We start from the raw sequence: 18,030 nt of genomic DNA on the forward strand, positions 1-18,030 counted from the left end.
GGTGTCGTCCAATTTAAGGTAACACGGTCAGTTCTAAACAAAGAAAAATAAGAATTTCACAACCTAGATAGGCCTACACTACCTATCGCGAAAGGTTGCAATGTCAGTCCGATTATTTCTAAACCTTATTGAAATAAGATGACGTTGGTGTGGTATAGCACTGAATGGATCTAACAGCAAGACGAGTCTTTATGCTATCTACTGAAAGACGAGGTCTTGATAATTAATTTCTTAATCAATGTACGTTAGCATTGAGCATACGATATTAAGTATCCACTACTTTGACTTACCAAAGGTGCGGGTTTTTCGTAACCCAACGATCCAGGTATATTGGGTAGTGGTGATCATTATCTAGAGGTCCTAGGATTGCTATTATGTTGAAACGTGCGCGAGGAGAGTCTCGTTTGATAACATCCACAAGAGGAGCTCGAAACGAGGTTTTATTATTCGGAACCTAGCTAGTTGGAGTTTGATTACTCTATGAATAATAAATAAGAGTTTCTTGCTAAGTCCACTCTTGGAATTCGAAATATGTTAATTAATTAAGTCTATAGCAGACATTAATTAATTAATGGATATTTCTATCTTAAGCGCGGGAAATAAATCAAATGCAATTAAAGGAAACCTGTAATACTTGTAATTTCGGATTTGGAAGGCAGTGCAATATTACTTCTATAGTGGCTGCTCGTAATATTCCAATATAAGCTTATATTAAATTGTGGGCTCAATTTAATTAGTAAAAAGCTAATTGGATGAGGTCTGTTCCAAATTCTTCCTTAGATCCCTTACTGGGCCTTATATGTGACTTATATAAATAGGAGAATAAAGGAGACAGAAAAAAACAACAATTATTTTGTTAAAATTTTCGTCCACCCCTCTAAAGAGAGATTTCGAAAATTGTGCTCCCTCTGTGAGCAGTTTCTGTCTTCCATTATTCGAGTCCTAGTACGTTGGTGAGATTTGCCACACAAATATCAGCGTATAGTCCGGGACACCAGTCAGAAGATCCGAGGTCTTGTATTGAAGATCTTCACGTGGAGACGGAGCAAGCCATCAACGATTCTTGATTGAATCAACGAGGTAAATTGGCTAATTCCGCAGTAAGCATGTTTTAGGGATTTTATGTGCTAAAGCATGTTTTAATTCAAGTTATGAGCATGATACATGTGATAATTACGCGAAAGATTTTGTCTAAATAATCTGCTAAATAGATCCAATTCATGTGATCCGTTATGAACGCACGCTTCCGCTGCCAGCCCCTTCAGTTGGTATCAGAGCCAGTCTTTGGCTCTGATTATGACGAGCCAGGCGGCCGAGACGCTGGCGCGCCATCTGCGCGCTGGTGGCCGAGACGCTACGTGCGTCGTGGTCCGACGAAGAACTCGTCAGATTTTCGTTGTTCATCGTTCGTGCGAACCTCGTACGATGAGATAACGATGAAAGATTATTTTAATGATTATTTAATTATTTTATTAAAAGATATCATTAAAATATTATTATTTAATGGAAATAAAATCTTTTTGGAAGATTTACCTAGATTTTAGGAATATTTTTATTATTATCTATATCTATGGAAATAAATAATGTTATTTTATTCCTAGATGATATAGATGAGAATAATTTAATAGTTTCCTAATATTTATCTAGATTTAAGGAATATTTTTATTATTTTCTATATCTATGGAAATAAATAATAATATTTTGATTCTCAGATGATATGGATAAGAATAATTTAATAATTTCCTAATATTTATATATCTAAGATCCTAAAAAGGATAGATATGTATGAATACATTAAATAATGAAATATCTCTTCCTAATCTTGAACATGGAATTAATTTGAATTAAATTTTTCATGTCTTATTAAGAATTAAATAATTCATTTATTTTAGTCAAATCTTATAGTAGACATGAATAAGAATTATATTCTAGAATAATTATTCCCTAAAGGAAGATACCAATTAATAAAAGATTTAATTATCCAGTAGATTAAATACCAACAGAATTTAATTAAACCTTAAACTGCCTCAAGGCTAAGAATAATTAAAGTAAAACCATAACCCAAAATATCTAAGCTGTAATTACGAACTCAACGTTTGTATATGGTCTCCATCAATTGGTCTGCAATTTATGAAGCTTTTTTCCAATATTATCGCCACCTGCTCTGTGGGGACAATAATCCTAAGAAAATAGTAAGTTCATGAGGGCGGACTTGTCAAATATAAATAGTATGAACTAGAATGTAGTTTCCAATATTATCGTCACCTGCTCTGTGGGGACAATAATCCTAAGAAACTGTGAGATTCAGAAGTTCACACAGGATTTATGAGATAGCTTGATCTTATTAGCAGCACATGAGCATTGTTATGGGAGTGTGTTGTAGAAATGAGACTCTGTAATGCTAAAGAGATGGTCTTGCTTAGGCAACATTAGGCGGCCATGCCACTCTGTGGTCTCTGGACTATTCGTTGGTGTTGTGACCAGTAAAATTGTAAGATTTTAATGCGTATTGACTTCCTCTGAAGGGTACAAAATTTTAATTTTACAGTTGTAAGATTTTGAAAAGTTTCATGGTTAATCTAATCAAACTTCTTACATAAGTTTATGACAATAGTAAAATACTCTGTTTTGCAGTGCAAATCAAATTGTCATTATGTCGTTTAATCCTCTTTCCGCAATTCTCAAAGAAAATAAACTCGAGGGCCAAAATTACATAGAATGGAAACAAAATTTGGACATCGTTCTCACAGTAGATGAGTACATCTTTGTGCTCATCACCCCGCGACCTCCAGTGCCGGCGGCTACCGCTGCGGCAGGAGTCAGAGATGCACACAGACGGTGGCATAAGGCGAATGAGATGGCTAAGTGCTACATGTTGGCTTCTATGTCTTCAGTACTCAAGCATCAGCATTCAGCCATGGAAACAGCCGCCGAGATTATGCAGAATCTCAAAAATCTTTTTGGTACTCAGAATCGAACGGCGAAGTCTCAAGCTTTTCGGAGTATCATGTCGAAGACAATGAAGGAAGGCTCGTCTGTGAGGGACCACGTCCTCGAGATGATGGGCCACCTCAACCAAATTGAGGTCTTGGGAGGGACAATCGATCCCGAGTCCCAGGTAACTATCATCCTTCAAAGTCTTCCCCCTAGCTTCCAACAGTTCAAGCTCAACTTCGAGATGAACAAAAGGAATTACACCTTGGCAGAGTTGTTGACTGAACTTCAGTCGGCAGAGGACCTTATGGTCCAGGCTAAGGCGGCCATGATGACTTCGACGCCTCGTTCCTCTGGCTTAAAGCCTAGCAAAGGAAAAAGGTAGGCACCGAACTCAGGACCGGCCAAGATAGCTAAGGGAAAGAAGAAGAAGAGGGCTAACAAGAAGCCCACGGGGAAGTGTTTCAAGTGTGGAGAAAAGGGGCATTGGAAGCCAGACTGTCCTAAACGGGGTAAGGCTACAGGTATGCACCAGGCTCTAGTTGTCGAGTCTTGTTTGACTTCGACATCAATTTGCACTTGGGTTATTGACACAGGAGCCACTGATCATATTTGTTTTGATCCTGACTTAATGCAGGTAACAAGACGGCTACATGATCGTGAGATCGAAGTCCAGCTGGGCGACGCTACCAAAGTGGCGGCCGTTGCAGTGGGAGACATTTAGTTGCGTTTTAGTAGTGATAGATTTTTGATTTTGAAGAATGTTTTGTTGATACCTTCTTTTAGAAGAAATTTAATTTCAGTTTCTAAATTGGTGTATGATGGATATTCGATTTCTTTTAATGACAACTGCGTTATTAAGAAAGATTATTCTTATATCTGTCGTGGTATCATGGAAAACAATCTGTACACAATCACTTCTACACAGTTTAATAATCGCAAATCAGAACTCAATACAACATCGAAAATTTCAAAGAAACGAAAGGAACCTTCAAGTTCAATGAACGAAACGTACTTGTGGCACCTTAGACTTGGTAATGCCAATGAAAGGAGGATCCATTCTCTTGTTCAACAAGATATTATCAAAGGTCTAGAGGAGGAACCTTTTCATAAGTGTGAGTCATGCTTATAAGGCAAGATGACCAAGAGGCATTTTAAGGCTAAGGGCAATAGGTCCAAGGAAGTACTTGAGCTCGTTCATTCCGATGTATGTGGACCAATGTCAACTAAGGCAAGAGGTGGTTTTTGATACTTCATCACATTTATTGATGACTTCTCGAAAATTGGATATGTCTACTTGATGCGTCACAAGTCAGAGTCTTTTGACAATTTTAAAGACTTTAAGACTCTTGTGGAGAAGTATCATGGGAAGAATATCAAATTCCTACGATCTGATCATGGAGGCGAATACCTCAGTGCCGAATTTTTAGACTACTTATCGGAAGTGGGAATTCAATCCCAACTGACTGCGCCGGGCACGCCCCAGCAGAACGGCGTGGCTGAAAGAAGGAACAGGACCTTATAAAACATGGTTCGATCGATGATGAGTTATGCACGTCTGCCTATTTCGTTTTGGGGACATGCCTTGCTTTCCGCAAGTCACATTTTAGACAATTTACCATCAAAATCCGTACCTAAAACTCCATATGAGTTGTGGACTGGGCGTAAGCCCAATCTAGCACATCTCAAGGTTTGGGGTTGCCCGGCTCATGTATTGGAAAAGGATCCAACTAAGCTAGGATCTAGGACGGAGGTATGTTTGTTTATAGGATACCCCAAAGGAACGAAAGGTTATGAATTCTTTAGTCTCTGAGATAAGAAAGTCATTGTGAGCACTCACACAACATTCTTAGAGGAAGACTATGTAATGAATCATAAACCCAGCAGTGAAGTGGCTCTTGATGAGCTAACTTCTGTCACAAGTTCCATTAACCAAGAACAAGTACCAAGTGTACAAACAATTCCCGAAACTTCAACTTCTACTCAAAATATTGTAGTGTCACGCCGCAGTGGGAGGGTCTCACATGAGCCCGACAGATACATTGGTTTGGGAGAATCTATGGATCACTCCTCGGACAGCAATGTATTAGATCCCTAAAACTTTGCGGAGGCGCAGGCAGATATCGATCATTGCGAATGGGTAAAAGCAATGGATTCGGAACTACAATCTATGATAGACAAAGACGTCTACGATTTGTCCGTCCTACCCGAAGGTTGTACTGCCATTGGGAGCAAGTGGATATATAAACGTAAACGTGGACGAGTTATTTCCCGTAAACGCGGGAAATAAATCAAATGCAATTAAAGGAAACCTGGAATACTTGTAATTTCGGATTTGGAAGGCAGTGCAATATTACTTCTGTAGTGGCTGCTCGTAATATTCCAATATAAGCTTTTATTAAATTGTGGGTTCAATTTAATTAGTAAAAAGCTAATTGGGTGAGGCATGTTCCAAATTCTTCCTTAGATCCCTGACTGGACCCAATATGTGACTTGTATAAATAGGAGAATAAAGGAGACAAAAAAAACAACAATTATTTTGTTAAAATTTTCGTCCACCCCTCTAAAGAGAGATTTCGAAAATTGTGCTCCCTCCGTGAGCAGTTTATGTCTTCCATTATTCGAGTCCTAGTACGTTGGTGAGATTTGCCCACACAAATATCAGCGTATAGTCCGGGACACCAGTCAGAAGATCTGAGGTCTTGTATTGAAGATCTTCACGTGGAGACGGAGCAAGCCATCAACGATTCTTGATTGAATCAGCGAGGTAAATTGGCTAATTCCGCAGTAAGCATGTTTTAGAGATTTTATGTGCTAAAGCATGTTTTAATTCAAGTTATGAGCATGATACATGTGATAATTACGCGAATAGATTTTGTCTAAATAATCTGCTAAATAGATCAAATTCATGTGATCCGTTATGAACGCACACTTCCGCTGTCAGCCCCTTCAGCACTATGGTAAGAGGATGTGAATGATTGGTTGTTGAGAAAGTGGGGAGATTGTTTTGCCTGGCCAGGCTATGAAACTATTTTTGTGATACTCGATGATATTTCTTTTCTAAATGTAAAACTCGAGTTCGGTATGGTATGGATGACATAACTTTTATCAAATATTTTCAGCATGAGCCCACTGAGTATATTAAGTACTCAGCACTGCATGTATTTTCCCTATGTGCAGGTTGAGCAGTGATGTTGCGGCAGATGTTGAGTCGGGCATTAAGAATCTATGGAAGCGTCGTGTCTGCATACATAGGCGTCATCCTATGACTCTCTTTAGATAATTTATTTCCGCTGCCTCGTTTGAATTTGTTTTTCTAAAAGTCTTCCGTTTTACCCCATACTGTTTTATGACATTAAATACCTTGAGACATTAATCTGTTGCTTAACTTTTTAAATGATTAAAATATTTCTTTTGAAGTTTGATCGATTTTCTTGTTAAATATTGCCTTTTATTGTTTCCCTCATTTCTTCCCCGCTTCTTAGTTCCTCTCCTAGTCACGATTTCCCCGTCTTTGCTATCCTTAGTAAGGGCGATCGTGACACTATATGTTCTATATACTTCACCACACTGTGATGATAAAAATACATCACTCTAAGCATGATTTCACTTCACTAATGTTAACAAAATACATCACTCTAGTAAAAACTCAAAGAAACATCACTCTGACCCTGGAACACATAACTATAACCATGTTTTTACCTCACTGATGTTAACAAAATACATCACTATAGCCAAAAATCAAAGAAACATCACTCTAACCCTGGATTATATCACTATAACTATTTTTTTACTTCACTGTTGTTAATAAAATACATCACTATAGCCAAAAAATCAAAGAAACATCACTCTGACGATGGAACACATCACTATAGCCATGATTTCACTTCACTGATGTTAACAAATTACATCACTATAGCAAAAAATCAAAGAAACATTACTTAACCGTGGAACACATCACTATAACCATGTTTTTACTTCACTATTGTTAATAAAATACATCACTATACGCAAATATCACAGTCACTTCACTTAACCGTAGAAAACAGAGCACTCTTCAATTCACAAAACATACACGCTTCAATTAAAGCCTATATACATCACTTTAACATATAAATACATCACTCTAACATATCTTCACATCATACACACTCTAATCATGATGAGAACAAACACACAAACTTCATCTTCGTCACTCTAATCATGATCGACTGTAATTGTTATAAAAGTGAAATGTATAATGATTACCTTTAGAAGTCTCAGCTTCCTCTCCCGACGATGATGAATCAGAATCGAAATAATCTTCGTCCCACCCCCAGAATTGAATCCATTGATTTGAATCACGATGAACGGATTGAATTGAATCGCATCGAATTGAATTGAATCGCCTTTATAAATTGAATAAAATCGGTCAGATTTGGAAGGAGATTTGCAAGGACAATGATCAGATTTGGAAGGAGATTTGGAAGTAGATTTGGAAGGAAAAAAATCTGGAAGGAAATGAGTTGGGTATGAGCGTGAACAAATGAATCGCGTATGAGCGTGATCAAATTTCATAATGTGATTTCCAAAAATACCCTTGGCCTATTTTACATTATTAAAATAAATAATATTTGTTGCATTTATTTGTGTGGCTAGGATATGTTCTCTAGTTATACACTTAAAATTAGTTATACCTTGATCACTTCTATATATATATAGAGTAGTAATCTAGGGCAAGTGCCCATTAACTACATAACTAGAGAACAAATCACAGCACAAGATCAAGAAAATCAAGGGCTATTATTAATACATGTAATTTTTGAATTTAAGGAGAAATTAGTTCCCTCAATCACAAATTTACTCCACAAAACAAGGCGGGGGTATAATGGTCATTGCATAGCCAAAATTAGGTTACGTCGGCAAATTGAATTCATTTGAAAAAGAACTGCGATTATTCTTCTCTCTTCTCCTCTACTCTGTTCTGGAAAATTGAAACCGCGATTCAAGCCATCGCCCCGTCGTCGTAGCCTTCGTTGTCCAGTCGTCAACATCCACTCCTTCGTCGAACAAATGGCTACAAATATTTGCATGTTAGACTCGCTGTACATGTTTGATCTGCTGTATTGCGCCATGGAATGGAACTACTATGAAACAAAGTGGGGAAGTTTTTAAAGAGGAAAGGAAATTGTGGTTAAGACCAGTCAAACACGATTTCCCATTTCATATTTAATTTTAAAATATGCCTTGTGTTGGATTAGTGATTTACTAAGACAGCTGTTTACGCAGCTTTGGTTGGATTCGGTTCAATTTCGACTATGTATGTGTATATGGAGTTACTACTTGCAACTTTAGAAATTGTGTTTTCATTCCAAAACATAATAATACTAGTATAAATAAAAAATCAAACAACTAACAAAATATCTTGATATTCAATTTGCGATGAAACAACCGTGAAGTAAAATCATGCTAATAGTGATGTGTTTTGTAAACAACAGTGAAGTAAAATTATGCTAATAGTGATGTGTTTTATTAACAACAGTGAAGTAAAATCATTCTAATAGTGATGTGTTTTGTAAACAACAGTGAAGTAAAATAATGCTAAGAGTGATGTGTTTTGTAAACAACAGTGAAGTAAGATCATGTTAAGAGTGATGTATTTTGTAAACAACAGTGAAGTAAAATAATGCTAAGAGTGATGTTGATGTGAATCTAGATATTCAACATCATAAATCACCAAGACATCCTGGGCCATGGGTTGATTGGGGTCCAAGCATAAGGTGGAGACATGGCAAGGAGCCAAGCCGGATTCAGAGGTCTGAATCAAACGGGAATTTCACTATGAAGATAAAAATCTAAATCCACTCCTCAGACGATCATTGTCTTCATCGTCGAAAGAGCTTCATGCGGGTATCTTGCATGCCTCAATCGGAAAACGGATGAGGAAGTTATGATCGTTTTAAGAAAGTCGCGCAATGCAGAACGAAACACGCGAGCGGGCGATTTTGCAAGGGGAAAACGTCCGACCGGGCGTTTTGACAGTTTTTGGTCGCGAACTCCAGAGAGTTCGCCCGACCGGGCTTTTGTGCATGAGGAAAAACACTCGACCGGGCTTTTTGCGCGACTTGCGTTTTTTGACTCTTTTTGTCTTTTTTTTAGCACTTTTAGTCTCTTGTATAAATACTCATGTCTAGGGTTTTTGTGGGAAGACTTTGAACATTATTGAAGAACAAAGGCTCCATTGTGAGCACCCATCTTCATCATTGATGATTTATCCAAAATCCCTTGTGGTTGCATTTAATCTATTGTCGGACTTAGATTATTTGTTAAGGTATGCTTAATAGTTCTTGTGTTGCTAGTTGGTGGAGCCATTAGGTTTTTGTTTGTGAAAGTAGTCATTGGGTTTTCTTTCTTGAGCTTGAATTTAAATCATAACACTTATCATTTTGGTCTTCTTTTCCATCTTTTTATTGTCATATTTCTTGTTTGGGTTATTGGATATTATTGCAAGAATAAATCCGGGCAATATATGTTTCTTGAATCCTTAAGATTCACTTTAGATGTGTTTTGTAAACAACAGTGAAGTAAGATCATGCTAAGAGTTATGTGTTTTGTAAACAACAGTGAAGTAAGATCATGCTAAGAGTGATGTGTTTTGTAAACAATAGTGAAGTAAAATAATGCTAAGAGTGATGTGTTTTATAAACAACAGTGAAGTAAAATCATGCTAAGAGTGATATGTTTTGTAAACAACAGTGAAGTAAGATCATGCTAAGAGTGATGTGTTTTGTAAACAACAGTGAAGTAAGATCATGCTAACAGTGATGTGTTTTGTAAACAGCAATGAAGTAAGATCATGCTAAGAGTGATTTGTTTTGTAAACAACAGTGAAGTAAAATAATGCTAAGAGTGATGTGTTTTGTAAACAACAGTGAAGTAAAATAATGCTAAGAGTGATGTGTTTTGTAAACAACAATGAAGTAACATCATGCTAATAGTGATGTGTTCTGTAAACAACAGTGAAGTAAAATAATGCTAAGAGTGATTGTTTTGTAAACAACAGTGAAGTAAAATCATGTTAATAGTGATGTGTTTTATTAATACCAGTGAAGTAAAATCATGCTAATAGTGATGTATTTTATTAACACCAGTGAAGTAAAATCATGTTAATAGTGATGTGTTAGTAAAGTAAAATCATGTCATATAGTACTACTTGGTGCGGTGACATCACTGTTCTTTCTTTAGTTTTTACGTGAAATTCAACTGCTCCATTTTTTTCATAAATTTTAAAACATTTTGGCATTTTCATTATTTACACGTAAAACCATAATCTATCAATTTTAAATTTGAGAGATTAATCACCATATTTGATGATAGTTATTTTTAGCAATTTATCTTTCAATCTGTCTGATTTGAACGTTCTATTTGGACATAGTTTTCTATAAAATTCTTATTTCAATATATTTTTATACATTTATATTTGACTCTACGAGCTTTCCTGAAGTTGTATCTGAACCTCGACAAATTCTACGCGCTCCTAGCAGATCTCGACGATAAGAAGCAGAAGATCTACACGCAGAGAGGATCCAAAGAGATCTCCTTCGTCTGATTCATCTACGACGGCGATTCCGACATCGTTAAACCGATCGTCGTCAAGCTCAAGGAGAAGAATCCGCCTAAATCGGCGAAGAATTTCACCGACCAGAGCAGTTTCAACAGCGCGGCGAAGCCGATTGAGGCGAAGAGCGAGAAATCGACGAGGAAGAAGAGATCGTTGAGGTGCAAGTTGATTATCTCTCCACTTGTTCGTAGAGAGAGAGTATGCATGAATGTGGTGTGTATGTCAAAATATGGAACAATGTATTTCCCAAAATACCCCCATGCAATTTTTATTAATAGGAAATGAATACTTAATTTAGTCATTAGATTAAGATAATAAGTAGCTGAGATTTGTTCTCTAGTTATACACTTAAAATTAGTTATACCTTCATCACTACTATATATATATATATATATATATATAGGGAGATGGTCAAAATAAAAATGCATTTAAATCCATAAATGCAGCCCAAATCTTGACCCTAGGATTAGATTATCTAATGGTCAATAATTAACCAAATCTTGGCCCTAGGATTAGATTATCTAATTTTGGTGACGTTTTGTTGGTGAAGAAATGGTACCATATTCTGGCATTTTGTGATGAAATGCATATGTGTATAGGATATGTAGCTTAGGAATGTATTTCGATTCATGAAACATGATAGCTTATGACACGGTGATCATAATCTTGCTCCATTGTGACCAAGTTAAGCAATGTCAACGACAACATCAAATGTCAACAAGCTTAACAAATGTTAACAAATGTCAACAATGTCAATACATTACGGTAATATGCTGTGTCTCTAACTGTTTTCTCAACAAGGATTTTTTCCTATAATTAGACCCTCAACACAGAACGTCAATGTGTAGCCCAATTATAGCAACAACACTAACAAATGTCAACAAGGTTACTCAATGTTTATAGCAATATCAACACCATGTCATAAAGAAACATGTTCAAAATGAGGTACATTGGACGAATCAAATTGGAGAGAATACCAATACCAAGTCAACATCAATATCCAAAAACTACCATTAACATTTGAAAAAAAGATCATCAACTTCAAATCAAATCATTTCATCTTGTTTATCTTCCTGGCAGGCTGATTGCATTGCTCGTTGCAGGGAGCCTTGTTCAACATGCCATTCACTTGTCGGGCATACTCTGTTCTGAAAGTAGGTGTCAAGTTGATGTAATGACTCATGTAGGACAAGAACCATTCTTTGGCATTGTTGAACGGTGCAAGGAGCATGTTCTTGCAATACCCCCCCCCCCCCCCCTCCCTCAAAATCTGCAGAATCCTCACACTAGCTCCTTGAAGACCAATAGCCATTAAATTGTTAGGGTTACCCGTGTCTCATCAGGAATACTGCCGAGTCATTGGTGGTCTGGGTTGTCTTCCAGGGCAAGTCTAGCAGTCGGGTTATTTGCTCATTCATTATTACTTCAGACATTGCGTTCAGACCCGTCGACTCGAGATACAAATCGAGAAAATTCTTCTGCAAAAAAATGCAAGGGTTAATGTAAGCTCTTTCATGTCAGCTTTGAAATGTTGGCAAGCTGGAATGTCAATTTAAACAACAATGACAAAGGGAATGCAGCGATATCAACAACTCCTCATTCTCATCAATGAACACAAATGTAGAATGACTACAAAAATGCATCCAACCGTCTCTACACAAATGTCAGTGACCACACATCACACACACCACGCACAACACACACACAGGTTAACAAGTAGCAACCATCAATACGTTAAGTCAATGACCAAAAAACAAAAAAACAAACAAAAATAATGTCAACAACACATTCCACCGCTCATAGGCAGATTGTCACTCTGGCATGAAAACACATACAACAAAACAAGAAATGTTAATGTGCATTTCCACTAGTCATTTGTTAAAAAATGGCAACTAGTCAATTGTATAAAAATATAAATGTAGCATGTTTATTGAAACACTGAAAGTTTCAAAAGATCAATGAGAGCAGCCACAACAGTATTCCATTCTGTGGTGACAACATATTTCAACGACACACTATTAGTAGAGAATGTCAACAGCATGTTTCAACCTGGAATGTCAGCACAAAATGTCCATGAGAATAGAATCAACATACCCCACCCCTATGTCAACACAGCACCACATTTTTTGACATCTCTTATGTCAACAAATGAAACCAACAACTCTAAAAACATTCATTCGACAACAATGTCAACGCCAACTCTAAAATCATAATTCCCAATAATGTCAACACCAAATGTCAACAATGTCAACAGTGAATACATCAATGTAAACAACAACTCCAAGATTCTTTCATAGGTAAAAAATGTCAACACCAACTCTAAAATCATACACCAATCGTATTATTTGCCAAAAACCTATTGCATGATTTTAGCCGGAATAACTCACATTCCATCGAATCAGCGGAAGCTTGGCCACGTCGTCTTACAGAACTCATGAGGCCGGCGAGGATGTTTCACTTCAACACTGAATCCGATTTGATGTTTCCGCCGCAGTCGAAAAGACGCATCGTCGCTGGATTTCGGAGGGAAGAGGAAAAGTTGGAATGGGGTTGAAAGAAGAGAGGAAACATGATAGATGAAACGTAATAGTGGATGGAGTGACTATAAACGACGCAATTACGGGGATTAGGTAATCTCAACAAATCATAATGATATCAGCGTGTATTTTTAGTCCCAATAATACCCCTTGGTGACAAATTTATAGGAAATGTTGGCATTATGATGAGTACTAATCATAAACCGTTGATGAATTATATTGGGTGTATAGGATTAGAGTTTGTAGTTTGTAGTTTATCACGGCCCTATATATATATATATATATATAGGTCCATGATCAATTAAGATTTTTTAGGCTAATTGAAAAATGAGATGCAACATCAGCCACTCATTTTTATTAAATGAGTGGTCCAGATTTTGCCACAAAAAAATATTTTTAGATTAATTTATTATGAAAGGGTATAATGGTAAATTTAGTTGAAAACAAATGAAAACTAACTTCTCCCCTCCCATTCTTCTTCCCTTACGCCTCCACCTTCTGCTCATCTCCTCCTCCACTCTTTTCCGACCCTTCTCGCTGATGCTCCGCCTCAAATCACGGCAGCGCTCCTCCTCACCCCGTCACCAGCTCCTTCCTCGCCGGAGACGCCGCCGGAGGTGGAATCCCTAGCTCGTCGTCCGACGCCTCGAGCAGATAGCCTAGATCCGGCCGCAATTCACCGGAATCCGACACCAATTCGACGATTCCTTCCTCAACCTCCCCGGATTCGCCGCAATCCGACGCCGATTCGATGATTCTTTCCTCAGCCACTCCGGATCCGTGACTGGAAGTGGGAGATGTAGTGATTTCCTCCTCGAAACTCTTCATGAACGAGTCGAGGTCGTGGATGGAAGTGCAGAGATCGGAATCCTCATCGATTCCGTCCAACAGATCCTCCCTCGGCCGCTCCACCTCCGGCGAGTCAATCTCCTCCGACTCCGTCTCCGTTTCTGTTATGGAATTATCAATTAAGCTATTGCATAGTTGTATACTATGATGCTTAGAGAAGATTAAGTCAAATAGTTGTTATTTTTTAATTACAATAATTGTTTTTGAGTTGTTGACAATATATACAAGCTTTTGACAAGCTGTTGACATTTGATATACAAGCTGATACATTTTACTATAAGTTGTTGACATTTGATATATAAGCCGGTGACACTATGACAACTATGGTGCATATCGTGTCAACGGCACATACATGTCATGTCAACTACGGTACATATCGTGTCAAGTACACATACAAGCCATGTCAACTGTGTTACAAGCCATGTCAATTACACGTACAACCATGTCAACTGCACATAGAAACCATGTCAACAACAATTATAAGTCATGTCAACTAGACATACAAGCCATGTCAACAATCCGACACATTAAAACACGAAATGACACTTATACCCCCGTGTTGACATAATGTGATAGCTGTTGACATTTAGTTAATCTTGTGGATTAGTGGCTAATATTGCATCTCATTTCTCAATTTAGCTAAATAATCTCAACCTAACAGGACCCTATATATATATATATATATATATATATATATATATGGATGTATTCATTTCATTTTTTTATCTTTTGTTCTTTGTTCTTTTCAATCTCAGCCCCACGATTTGTCATCTGGCGGTTAGATTGGTGCCACGTGTCATTTAATAATGCAGATTTTCAGTTGAATAATGCACACCGACTAATAATGCACCATTATAGTGTAATAATGCAGATTTTCAGTTGAATAATGCACACCGACTAATAATGCACCATTATAGTGTAATAATGCAGATCATTTGGACCGTTGATGAATGAGATCTAACGGCCCATATTAAGAAGAATAAAAGATCTAAGGGATGAATAGGAGAATAACGCTCCCCTATATATATATATATATATATATATATATATATATATATTAAGTTTATTGTTATTTTTTGAGTAGGTGTAGTTAATTATATTCATATCTTATTGTAATTTTGCATACCAAATAACATTAAATAGACAAACGATTATAAATTTCATAGTTAAGATAAACTTACTATCATAAATTTCATAATTTGGATAAACTTTAAATGGAGTTTTGATCCTAAACATTATCTTTTGAATTTTACGATTTTACGATTTTGGTCCTAGACATTATCTTTTAAATTTTTGGATCCCAAACTTTTCAACTCGGATCACAATCAGTCCAAAGTTAACTATTCCGTCAAATTTTAACGGTCAACAATTTTAATCCCGATTTTGACCAAGTTAAGTTGTTAAATATGATTACTAACTCCCTAGTTATATCCTTAATTATTTGAATAAGTTATCATTTAAAATCCAAACAAATAATATTAACAAGGAAAAGCATTGTTGTGTTATCAACCCGGGAGTCCCGGGTTAGTGTTGAGTGATGAATTAGTGAATAACGAGGATAGTGAGGGAATCACCTCCATGCAATAGCGAATTTTGGAAATTGAGTGATGAATTACTGAATTACCGCAGTGATTGGGAGATTCCCGGCACGGCGGAGTTAGGGTTGCGGGTGGCATGGTCGGGGTTGGTGGAGAAGAGGAGGTATTCAACCCAGCCGACGTCGCCGTTGGGGCCGATGACATTGCTGCCGTAAACGAAGGGGTTTGGGGGGCGGATTTGGCCTTCTCCTGCGGCGGCAATTGGAAGAATTTCATGGCTTCGGCTTCCAATTTGGTGAGGAAATCCATGGAGATTCTGTGGTTGATCACTTTGAAGAAACCTATCTCTTTGCATGCGTCGACAATGAGGGTTTTGGCACCGGATTGGGACAGGTCCACGGCGGGGATTGCGAGGGAATCCCCCGCCGCCGCAGCCGGGAATCTCCCAATAGTGACGGAGTTGTTCTGTCGCTAAATTTTGTTTTGTTATTTAACAGCTTAATTTGGTCAAAATCGGGATTAAAACGTTGACCGTTAAAATTTGACGGAACCATTAACTTTGGACCGATTGTGATCCGAGTTGAAATGTTTGGGATCTAAAAATTCAAAAGATAATGTCTAGGACCAAAATCGTAAATGTGACGCCCCAGAATTTCATTCATTTCTTTCGAGATAAATCAGATTTATTAGCTTAATTAATTTTCGTTTAAAATGCGTGTAATCGTAGAATTTCCGTTGTAATCCCGACTTTTGAAATTATAATCCCCCGATCTTGGAGGATAAGAAATAAGGAATTATTCATGCAAAGGAAAAGAGAATAAATTAGTAAATACTTTATGAAGAGGAATTTCGTATCTTGGAGAGATAGATGGAAAAGGACTACACTATGTGCTTACATCACGTGGTACAACAATTGTGGAATACAACATTTCCACTTTAAAGATTCTAATGCTAAGTACTTTGATACTAGCCTATTGGAGCAACTAAATCAGGAAAATGGAATGAAATCCTTGTTCTCTTCCCCATCCTTCTGGGAAAATGCTCCTCATAAGACTCCAAATTTTTGATAGCCTTGGACACCAAGGAAGCTCCTGCACTTGACATGAAAATGGGGTTAGAAAGAGGACACAGAAGTAAAGGGGAAGGAGACACAAGTTCAAAAGAGAAAGAGTAGAGTTCCCATTTATCGAGGCTCAAAGAGCCGGCCAAGAGAGGGAATCTATTTCCCCAAGTAGGTAACAACATTTGGATTAACACATAGTAGAGAGAGAGCTGGCAGCCCCAAAATAGGAGGCTTTGTCCCCAAGTTTCAGTCACAAACAGCCAAGAACTGAGGCTATATAAGCAGCCCCCTCACCACCTCCTTCCACCACTTTTTCGGCACCCAAGTTTCACATTGCATAAAGAGAGCAGCAAGGAGGAGGAGCAAGGAGTGAGGGCGGGCAAGAATCGACACAAGCAGTAGCCATAACCGAGAGGTAATTCCTTCAATACCACAACACCCTCTCTTGCATCATTAGGATCTAGTAGATAGAACAAGAAGGTAGAGAACATAGAAATAGCCTCAACAATCGGTAGGAATTCGTGTAGCACAAATAGCCACCATAGATGAAATCCAGTTGCTAAAGCAATAAGAACAAGCTCTTCTCCAGATCACAACTTTAAACCACTAATCAAAATCACCAATTACTGCCCTAAATATCGATACACTAAATAGAGTCAGGAAAAGGACTTAGCTTGTGTAGGAGAAACGCCGAGAAGGAGCGGCTCGTTGCTGAATCCGAGGAAGAGCCGTGAGGGCAGGGGCGTGGTTAAACGGCGGCGCGCCTTGAGTCTCGCCCGAACAGCACCAACAGAAGAAGCCTTGCGAAGCAGCGACCGCCTCCGCTGGACTCCTGCAGCGGTGCTACGAACACCGGAGAAGAGCGGCGTGTGAGAAAGCCGTGGAAGAAGGGGCGGGAGTCGCCGGGCGCGCCTGCCGATCTGGAAAGGAAAAAAGGCCACTCCGAGCGTGAATTCGCCGGGAGGGAGAGAGACAGAAGAGAGGGAACGATGGGTGCAGTATATAATGGAGGTGGATCTGCTGTGGTGGGAACACAGCAGGGGCTGCTGTGGAGCAATACGCCGTTGTTTTGATTCAATTACTTAAGCTTTTTCTTTGCAAATTGCAATAAGTCTACTTGATGGCATGCGGTAGTATTACTGATATATTTGATCAATGATTTGGTCATTTAACTAATATTTGCACTAATCTATTATCAGCACCTCCATACAGCTACTAATGAAATCAGACTATTTAATAATTTGTTGAGTAGTACTTCCTAGTAGTATAGTAATAATTTCTTGAATAAATTTTTTTAGCAATTTAAGTTTAATCGTTTAAAATTATTTTAACTGGTATAGTACTATTATAAAATAAAGTAATATCAGTAGATTATTTAAACCACAATTAACTAGAGCTTTTAGATGGCAATAGGGAATTATTCTAAATATTTTTGGACTAAAAATTTATCGAAATTGAAAACTCAATTTGTAAATTTAGTGATAATTTCTATTGAATCACATATTTTTG

At 37.7% G+C, this 18,030-nt stretch overlaps 1 long non-coding RNA gene across 1 annotated transcript; it reads left to right on the top strand.

Annotated features, from left to right (window-relative positions):
• The first annotated feature begins 16,270 nt into the window (after positions 1-16,270).
• On the top strand, positions 16,271-17,761 carry LOC121756819. The gene is made up of 2 exons (XR_006041119.1): positions 16,271-16,936; positions 17,176-17,761. It is a non-coding gene; the product is annotated as an uncharacterized LOC121756819 (long non-coding RNA).
• Positions 17,762-18,030: the final 269 nt, after the last annotated feature.

Source organism: Salvia splendens, chromosome 12, assembly GCF_004379255.2.
Source record: "Salvia splendens isolate huo1 chromosome 12, SspV2, whole genome shotgun sequence".
NCBI classification, from domain to species: domain Eukaryota; kingdom Viridiplantae; phylum Streptophyta; class Magnoliopsida; order Lamiales; family Lamiaceae; genus Salvia; species Salvia splendens.